General features: G+C 40.5%; 1 long non-coding RNA gene across 1 annotated transcript; it reads right to left on the minus strand.

Moving 5' to 3' along the window:
• Window positions 1-478: 478 nt before the first annotated feature.
• Window positions 479-8,609, minus strand: LOC122828345. Its single transcript, XR_006370210.1, has 2 exons — window positions 7,371-8,609; window positions 479-2,567 (listed from the first exon to the last, which is right to left on the minus strand). It is a non-coding gene; the product is annotated as an uncharacterized LOC122828345 (long non-coding RNA).
• Window positions 8,610-9,224: the final 615 nt, after the last annotated feature.

Below are 9,224 nucleotides of genomic sequence, written 5' to 3' on the forward strand. Positions count from 1 at the left end.
CATTCCAGTATTTCCTCTTGTATGTTTTGCTATCGCGTGTGTAGATGAACGATTCTCACTGTTTATGTGTGCACTGAGGTTAATCACAACGGCAAACTGGGCTCCACGTGGTCCTGCTCACAGATGTGCCAGAAATTCACTGCTTTTCTACCCAAAAGAATCCCCTCACCCCCCAATCGGACCCCCAACAACCCCATACGCCACCACCATCTTACCATCCGAATCAAAAAGCTGCATGCATGCTACTCAGATTCGGCATGGTGATGCCCCAGTGCACGGCCAATTAGAGCTCAGATCTTGCTGTGTGATTGAGACATGTGATCAAGCTTTCCTGTGAGGAAACAGTCTTGTCCAGTCCAAAAGGCATGTGAAGCAGCTGTACCCTCCAATGAATCACAGAGCAGCCTACATCAAATGCGATCACAATTCAAGTGGGAGTAGAAACAGGGAAAGGGGAAAAAAAACACAAACACTTACATATATTGGTGTTTTGTTTTTATTAGGATTATGTGCTGCGTGGAGCTGCATTCCAGTAACTGTTACATTACATCATTGTACAAGTTCAATAGCGTCACACCGTCTTACTGCATTGCATGTCTTTTCCGACACTGGCTGCTCTGCTGACGTTCGTAATTAGACAACTGTTATCACAGTTATCACAGCAGTAACTGATCCATTTGTAAAGGGCAGTTAGGCTTGTTACAGCAATTTCATTCAAAAAATGTAGAATAAATAACAACCAACTTACCTTAAGCAGCTCTCACTGGAGTAATGTGGATAACTCCTCACATTCATCCTAAAGACACAGGTGGTTGCATTCTGTGTCCAGAAAATCAGAGAGAATAGTGGGTGGAGAGAGTATGCGTGTGAGAGAGAGAGAGCGCGAGCAAGAAGGGGAGAGAGAAAGAGAGAGAGAAAGGAAAAGGGCTGAGATTAGGATGAGTAGGATGGCACAAGGAGAGGAAGTTTGAAGTGGGGATTGAAAGTGAGGAGGGGAGGGAGCAGGGAAGAGAAGGGAAAGGACAGAAAAATGTCGGGATATTGCAGGAGAGCGGATGGTGTGAGGGAGGCAGAGTGAGAAATGTTGCCGGAAATGCTGGAGCCAGCAGCGTGTGTAAAAAACCTCACAGCAACATTTCTCATCCTTGACATCACTGACAGTCTTTCCACACACACACACACACAAACGCGCGCACCCACGCACATACTCATAGACACAACAGGGAGTGTGTTGTTAAAGTGCATAGTTGTAAAATTTCAACTCTTTCGCAGCATTTACTTCTCTCAGATCACATGATTTCCCTGATTTAATATAAAAAGGCAGATGTTAAACTTATTCAACATCATCATTGTTTGTTTTAAACATCATTTGCTCCCGTTGTAGTTAAAAAGGAGATGGAGAGAGAGTGGGGTGAGTGATGTAAGGAGTAGGAGAAGGAGGACAGAAGATGGTTGTGGAATGTTTGCTGCTCTGCTCAGAGCTCAACCGTCTCATTTGTCAGGGTTTGACCCCGGCTCCAGGGTCAAAGGTCACAGGGAACATCTGAGGGAAAACTGACACACACACACACATACACAAGACCCAAGTAAACACAGCAATGTGCAAGTGTCTATCTTTTGCTCTCACACATAATTCAAGATCGTCTGGGGTCCGTCTGCACAAATCATCAATAATGTTCATTCTCTGCTTGTTTTTCCTGATATATTGCAATGGGGCTAAAGCAAACTGTAGCCTCTTTCTTTGTGCTGTGGAACACCTTGAGTCATGTCCAGCCATAAAGCGTGAAATAAGTCCAAAAATTTACATGATGGAAAAAAATTTATGTAAAATTGTGAATGGCATTCAAAGAGTGAAACTCTTGAAATCAAGTGAGAATGATGTTAGTTCTTGTGTGGCCCAATATATAATCACAGTATTCTATTAACATTCAATAGTAGAAAAAGTCAGATTCAGGGGAAATCTGACTTTTTCCCCTGACTCATATCTGTCATAGAACTGACCAGAAAAAATTATTGGCAGATCTGAAAATTGATCAAAATTGAAATTCAGTATTGTCAGAAACTCCTGATTGGTGCATTTTTAGAAGAGATTATGGAAATTTGTGTTTTCATATAATGTTACTTATGTGCTTACAACAAGTAAAGGGAACAAACAAACTTTGTAAAGCTATTATTTAGTCACTGATTATTTTAATCTTGTCACAGTTAAACCAGCAGAATCCATGATAGGTTTTTACATTTGAATATCACTATCACTTCAAAATAATTTCATTTTGATTTCCTGCCGTGAAAGTTGTTGATCTTAGATTCCCAGAAAATCAAACTACACTCTTTTCCACATCTTCATTTCAAAGAAGCCGATATAAAATTGGAAATGGGATTTCTATAGGGCAATAAGGATGAATCAAATGTTAATCCTCAATTTATCCAGCACATAAACCCCTATCCTACTAAATAGGGACAACCTCTTCCTAAAATCAAACAGCATTAAGGAAAACCCCATTCCAGCCTCTCCGTCCTCCTTCGGCGTTTGTTCGGACGCCTCCTGCAGCTACAGCGCTGTGAGCCTGCGGGATGACAAACAAAGACAGGTTACAAAGAGCAAGGTTAGCTCTACCAAATCGCTCACACAAACTCTCTGCTTCATATTTCAAATTATAGGAAAGATATAGCAGGCGGTGAAAATGTGGGTGGCCTGTTGCCATGACCCACGTGAACACAGGACACCTGTGAGTCATATCATGTTAGGGCAAAGCTGACAGCCGCTGCACCTTGAACAATGAATGATGAAATTACTGCTGCTGCAGCGTCTGTGAGTCACGCATATGTGCTTAAGAACAGTGTTTTAATTGTCACGTTTTTTGATCTCCAAAAGCAGTCCTCCATGTTGCCACAGTAAAAAAGCCAGATTTTGCAAGGTGGCTGTTATTCATGCCTTTGAGATGCATCTTAAATGTTACACCTTTGTCATTCTTTGGCCAGAGACATCAAACAGGTGCAATGAATAATTTATCTTAAGAGTTTCACATTGATAAGGTCACAATCTGCCACGTCTGGACACTAAAGGCAGGCCGTCTTCACTTCCCTGACATCTTACACACACGTGTGCCCCCACACCAACAAACACACTCGTTTAAATGGAAAAAGTACAAAATCGCATGAGTACTGTGTCTGTGTGTGGGTGAGGAGTGGTGTTGTAAATTTGAAAGACGGGTTTCTTTAACCATAGAAGTTGCTTAAATTGAAAATGAGCTGCTGCGTTTGTTACTTAATTTTATCCATTTCGTCTTTTTCAAAACAGGAAGTTTTTTCCCCTTTTTTTTAATGTATGAACACTTCCTTCATTCAAATTGCTGGCCGGGAGTTATAGTGGAGGAATTGCTTTTCGTTTGCAACTAAATTGTTATACACTGCCAGGGCTTGCTCAAGGTTGCTCAACATAATTTCATTAAGGGGGTGCACCTCTATGAGCAAACAAGCCACTTTCATCCCCTTCTATCTTCCCAATGTTTGCTCCTTTTTTTAATTCATGGATTAAAAACTTCTATAACATTCCCAATCCCATCAGAAGGCTGTCAATCAGCTGCAAGCTTCATTTACATCTCTGGCCGGCTCAGTATACTGCATTGAACTGTTTAGTCACTCCAAGCCGCAGCATGTTGACTGTTCAGCTACACTACCTTTCTAATTAAGCCCCTGCTGTGTGTTGGTTTTGGGAATAAATGAGGGAAAATCAGTGCAGAATTATTGTAATGCCAGTCATTTGGTTGCAACAAGCAGAAAGTTAAAATAAAATTTGACAAATTCTCATTTAGTATAGTCATGCTTTTAAAGTTGGAGGTAAACTAATTGGGTTTAATAGTTGTTCATTTTCCCCTCACAATGAGTATTAATGTCCCCCTAACAATAAACAATTTTGATGACAGTGAGATACATCAACACCTTCCATACATTATTCATGACTCCCAAGCCCTGAAGTTCACATATACATATGCCTTAATCTATTTCTTTTTAAGTAATGCAAACTTTTGAGCATTGTGAACATTGTTACGATCTTGAGTGTCGGAGGCTATATCTCTCTTCTGTCCCTGAACTATATTTCTTCACTGTGTTGTCGAATAATGTGCGGATGGGATGAAAGGTAATCTGCGTGCAGAATTTCTAAAGCTCCCTTATCCTTGTTGAATTTCTCAAGAATTCCACCTTTGCCCCGCGGTTTCCCTGAAATAAATTACTTTAAGAGTTAGATGCCTGCGCGCATGCACCCTCCTTCGTTTTTTGTTTTGTTTTTTTTTTTTTTTTTGCGACATTCCCCATCAACAGTGGATCGACGTGATGAAAACAGTTTCAGTATTTGCGTAAGATTATTTGAAACACTGTTTTGATCACTAAAGATGAACGATCGATGATGATGAAGTAGAACAAACTTTAAACCTTGCTTTCTGCAGTCAGTCTGATAAACCACTTTCTCCTCTCACTTTTCTGTTTGTTTCGCTTCAGCTGCTAGAAAGACAAGCACACACGCTGCTGAAAATCACCTCTCTCTCTCTCTCTCTCTCTCTCTCTCTCTCTCCCTCTCTCGCTCTCTCTCCCTCTCTCTTTCCCACTCTCCTCAGCCTCTGCCTACTTAAAGTTTGGTTTTTGGGGTGTACTACCAAATTACAGTGTTTGCACTTGTGGAACCACGAGGGTTAGAGCTCTAATGGATTTATAATCTCCGTCTCTGGGACCATCCAAAGTAATTAGCACGCAGGGCTCTAAAAGAAATGATGGTTAGTGAGCAATAAAGCCAGAGCCCATTGCATAAACTGACAGTGGCTCTGACTTGGTTGAAACCTCAAACGTAATTGGGGTACTCGTTGTAGTTATTGTCTTCAGTTGTAGTGCGGGAAATAAATACTTCAGAAGTGTGGAAAAATTTTTACAGTTGAACTTTTATCTGTTTTATCATACCAATTATATGCCCTAATTATAATGGAATACCAGAAATCAGCAGGTTTTTTCTCATACACAGCGGTATTTGCTTTTCGAAGATTTAAACTAAAATTATAAACTTGTTTTGTTTGTTTTGCACAAACTGCACCAGAAAACTTCCGGGGAGTATTATAAGAAGGAAACCATTTAATTTGTTCATATTGAATTTGAAATATTCAGCTCTGAATCATTTACTCTTTTTCGTTTTCCGTCAAGAGTCATCAGATTTTTATGTGCTGAAAGTTTCTGATCCACTTTTTTGGAAAATAAACATAAGACGAACTCTTCCTCCATCTTCAGACCAATCTGAACCCCCACATAAAATTCTGGGGATCAGATCTAGAAAAAAAAAGTCCGGTTTAATCTCTCTTTCTTCCACGAGAAGACAATCTCGATAAACTACGAAATTTCAATGTCAGACTGAAGAGGTAATTTTTTTAAATGCTTGTATTGCAAATGTACAATAAAATTTGTAGTGTGTTTATAGTATTGATGTTTTTATTTGCAGGAAGAGGATTGCATCGTGCTTGTAAAGCTGCAGTGAAAAAATAGCATATATAAATTTCAGTTCCTATTTGAAAGTCATTAATAATGTCAATTAATGGGAGATCTATTTCGACTTAATTACAAAAGTAAATCTGATACCTGAAATAGCTCAGATCAATCTACTAATATCCCGAATTGGGGAAAGTAATTACGCTAAATGTTTTTTCATAAACTCTTGTCAATACGAGACCTTTGCCTTAGTAACCTATTCTTTCTTTATTAATTACTATTGATATTGGAATTACAATAGTCCATTTCTGTGTTTTTATATTGTTGATCTTTGAGCTCAGGAATGATCTAATAAGTTACTAAATAAAAATAAATAACACGTAAAATCTTGTCATTGTTTTCTCAGAATGTTCCCGTTTACTGAAATAACCTGCCCGCAAACTTTTTCCAAACATTGCAGAAACGCAGTGTGAAGTCATGAAACAGGCTGCAACTTCTACTTAATTCAAACATAAAGTCAGAATCAAATTGCACACATAAAGGTGTGTGTCAGTTATTGTGTGTATTATGGTGTTAAACGGACAGGAGACGGTTGCATCCGAAGGCCCTCGGACGAGGGAAATCATCCTCTAAGCCCACACAATGTCTTATTGACTGTAGCTTTGGTTGGAACCCTGATGTGATTACACACGATCAATAACAAACCTACCTTCAACCATTTATAAATCTCTGCATCAGTTTGAGACGCTATAAAGCGTGTTCTTGTTGTCATCTGTTGTTTTATTTTGGGGGAAGGTGGTAGAAGGGGTGCAGGGAGTGCAGGGGGTGGAGGGGTCTTGCACTTGTGACCTCAGTGTTTTCCCAACTGTTTGTGTTCCCTTGCTTGGTGATTTCTTTATTTGGTGGAAGCTTTAAAACACATTGATTCCGGATTTAGCCACACTCCAATGTGCTTCTCGTATAAATGTTTAATTAAGCTCATTTGACAAAACTGTTATGTGCAGTCATGCATGCTATTCTGGTGAACTTAATTATATGTAATACAACAACAACAAAAATAAATAAATAAATATTGCAAAGTAAAATTTCAGCTCCTCACTACAGGTTTTTGCATCAGTGGCGTGATTAATAATAGGATTAATTTATTATTACTTTACCACTATTCACGCTTTTGTTTTTGCATTATGATTAGGTTAAAACTTCGAAAGACAGACATGAAAATTCAATTTTCACATTCAAAACACTTAATTGTGGATCCCTCCGTGCGGAGGGATCAAGATAAATGTTAATAGGTTAAGTTCTGGGATAAAGTTAACCTGGGCTATTTTCACACCAATAATGCTGCTTTGATAAATTGTAAATATCACCGCTCCGCTGAAGATTTTTACGTCCATGTTTAATTCTGCTCTCCACGTTGCTTGATTCACCATTCACAGCTGAACGGCCAGTAAAGGATAAGCACCGACTGATCAGCCTTTTAATTCGGTGACACTATCGCTGAGACAAACGGACGGCTATCGATCTTTTCATTATGTGTTCGAGCAACAAATAGGCTCGTGTAAACGTGAGCGGGACGGGAGCGAAACGAGAGGGGCTCCCGTGTCCCGTTGCAAAAATACAACCGCGCTTTAATAGCTTCTCTGCACTATCTCATCTGCGGGGGAAAACGACACAAAAGGATGTGGATGGACAGCGGCGACGTGCATGGAGGGGAGAAAAAAAAGAAAACAAGATTCTGCTTTGCACTAAGTTGAAAAGTTGCGACTCTTTTGCGTGCGCCGACAGTAAAGTGGCGCGACTCGGAGAATTTCATCCCCGCATTCAGTTCCACGCGTGTGCAGCCAGAGTTAAGCAGAAGTCAGAAATAAACAACAGGAGACAGAAAAAAAAGTGCTACTCACCTTCTCTGTGACTGCACAGCAGCCGCTCCTGCGCCGGTGCTTCTTCTCCTTCTTCCAACATCCCACCCGTCCACTTTCTCCACATGCAGGTTTCTATCAGAGCCTCTCTAATATATCTACCCCGCTTCCTATTCGCTTCCCCCTCTCACTCTTTTCCTCTCTTCTCTCTCCTCTTCTTCCCTCATGCGGACCCCCATTCTTTTACCAAAATGTGCGGAGTTAAATCTTAATGATACACCAAAGGGGGAAGAAAGGGGGCAAAAAATGCATTGTCCGATTTAATCTTATTGGTTTCACCTTTTCAGAGTGCTGGAGACATGGCCGGAGAGTTTCCACGGTGTGTGTCCGAGACAGGGACGGGGAGAGAGAGCTCTCTTATTGAATACTTAAAAAACAAGCCATCCCTCCTGAATGCGCATTCAAACAGAGGCACTTCCATATATTAACGCTATGTTATATCTTCTTATATCTCTGTTTGAGTCTAGACGTGCTTGTGCGTGCTTTGTTGTGTTAAAGTACTTTTATGTCTTTGAGTGTTGGGTTGTTATTTTCTAAGCTTATGAATACAATTGGCATTTTTTGTGTCTTGGTTTTATATAAACAGAGCGTCATTTTAATTAGGAAGCACTGTTTAAACATTAATTATGAATTATGATGCTCTAATCAATGTATGTTTATGTTTTCTTAATAATTCATTAATGCCAATCCGATATCTTTAACCTGCGAAATTGACTTTTTATGAACTACAAAAGTACACAAGATAATTCTACGCACGTTCGAGCTTTTTAATTATTATCTAAGATTTATTTAAGCGCTTAAAAATGCAAGTTTGATGGCTCGCCCGTTGGGGTGTGATGTGGATGTAATTCCACAACGTACGCTAGATGGCAGCGCGATCCAAACATTTTTGAGTCTGAGAAGCCTGCAGAAACACTGATGCATAAAAGCTGAAATCTCCGTGCAAATTCCCCGTAACTTCGCTCGATTTTGAATTAATGTCATTATTAACTCATGGGGGAAAAAAAACTACTCCCATTGAAGTGTTTGTGCGACTGTGAGATGTTGGCAATTGTTAAACGTCGCTTCGAATTTCAAGAGATTCCCCGCATCTGAAAAGGCTTCCAGCATAACGGCGGCGTTTGCGCATCATTCTGCACAGTGCTATATATTTTTTCTTAAACTGCTCTTAAACTAAATTTTAAGTTTTAATGAGCGAAACTGGTGCCGATTACAGACGATGCTGTACCGCAATGCGCATGCCAAGGACAAAAAACAGCGTGTGAAAATATTAATCCGCTCCCAACAGCAGAGACCCCCGTTAGTTTAATAATAAAGATAACAGTCCGAGACAAGGCATTCTGAAACTTTAAGGGGGAAAAAAAATCTGAGTCAGAATCCCCCCTTTCGGTCGCAGCGCACAGCTTTTGGTTTTATTTGTCGTGCTTAAAAGCTTTGTCCCCCACCTCCTCTCTCTCTCTCTTTCTCTCTCTGTTTCTCTCTCTCTCTCTTGCCTTTAACCCGCTTTTTTCGCTATTCTATCCAGGGTTTCTTCCTCTTTTTGGTGACAATAGACGGCCCATACTAATCAGGTTTCAAAGTAAATAGCAGCGCGGGGCGAGCTCAATGTAAATTGTGCCTGTCAGAGCCCCCCTCCCACTCTCCTCCCAAGCCCCCTCCAGTCGTAGAAGCCTACACTGTAAAAAATATCCACCCTCTCAGACAGGCAGCCGGTTCAACACCGGCGCCGGAAAATCCTGGCTGTGTACACAGACGCACCGGGTCGGCGGGTTGGATCTCGCATCCTCGACCGCTGTTCGATCCGCCGTTGTGAATTTCCGACTCTTGCCAATTTCT

The sequence above is a fragment of the Gambusia affinis genome, linkage group LG03 (genome assembly GCF_019740435.1).
Source record: "Gambusia affinis linkage group LG03, SWU_Gaff_1.0, whole genome shotgun sequence".
Classification (NCBI taxonomy): domain Eukaryota; kingdom Metazoa; phylum Chordata; class Actinopteri; order Cyprinodontiformes; family Poeciliidae; genus Gambusia; species Gambusia affinis.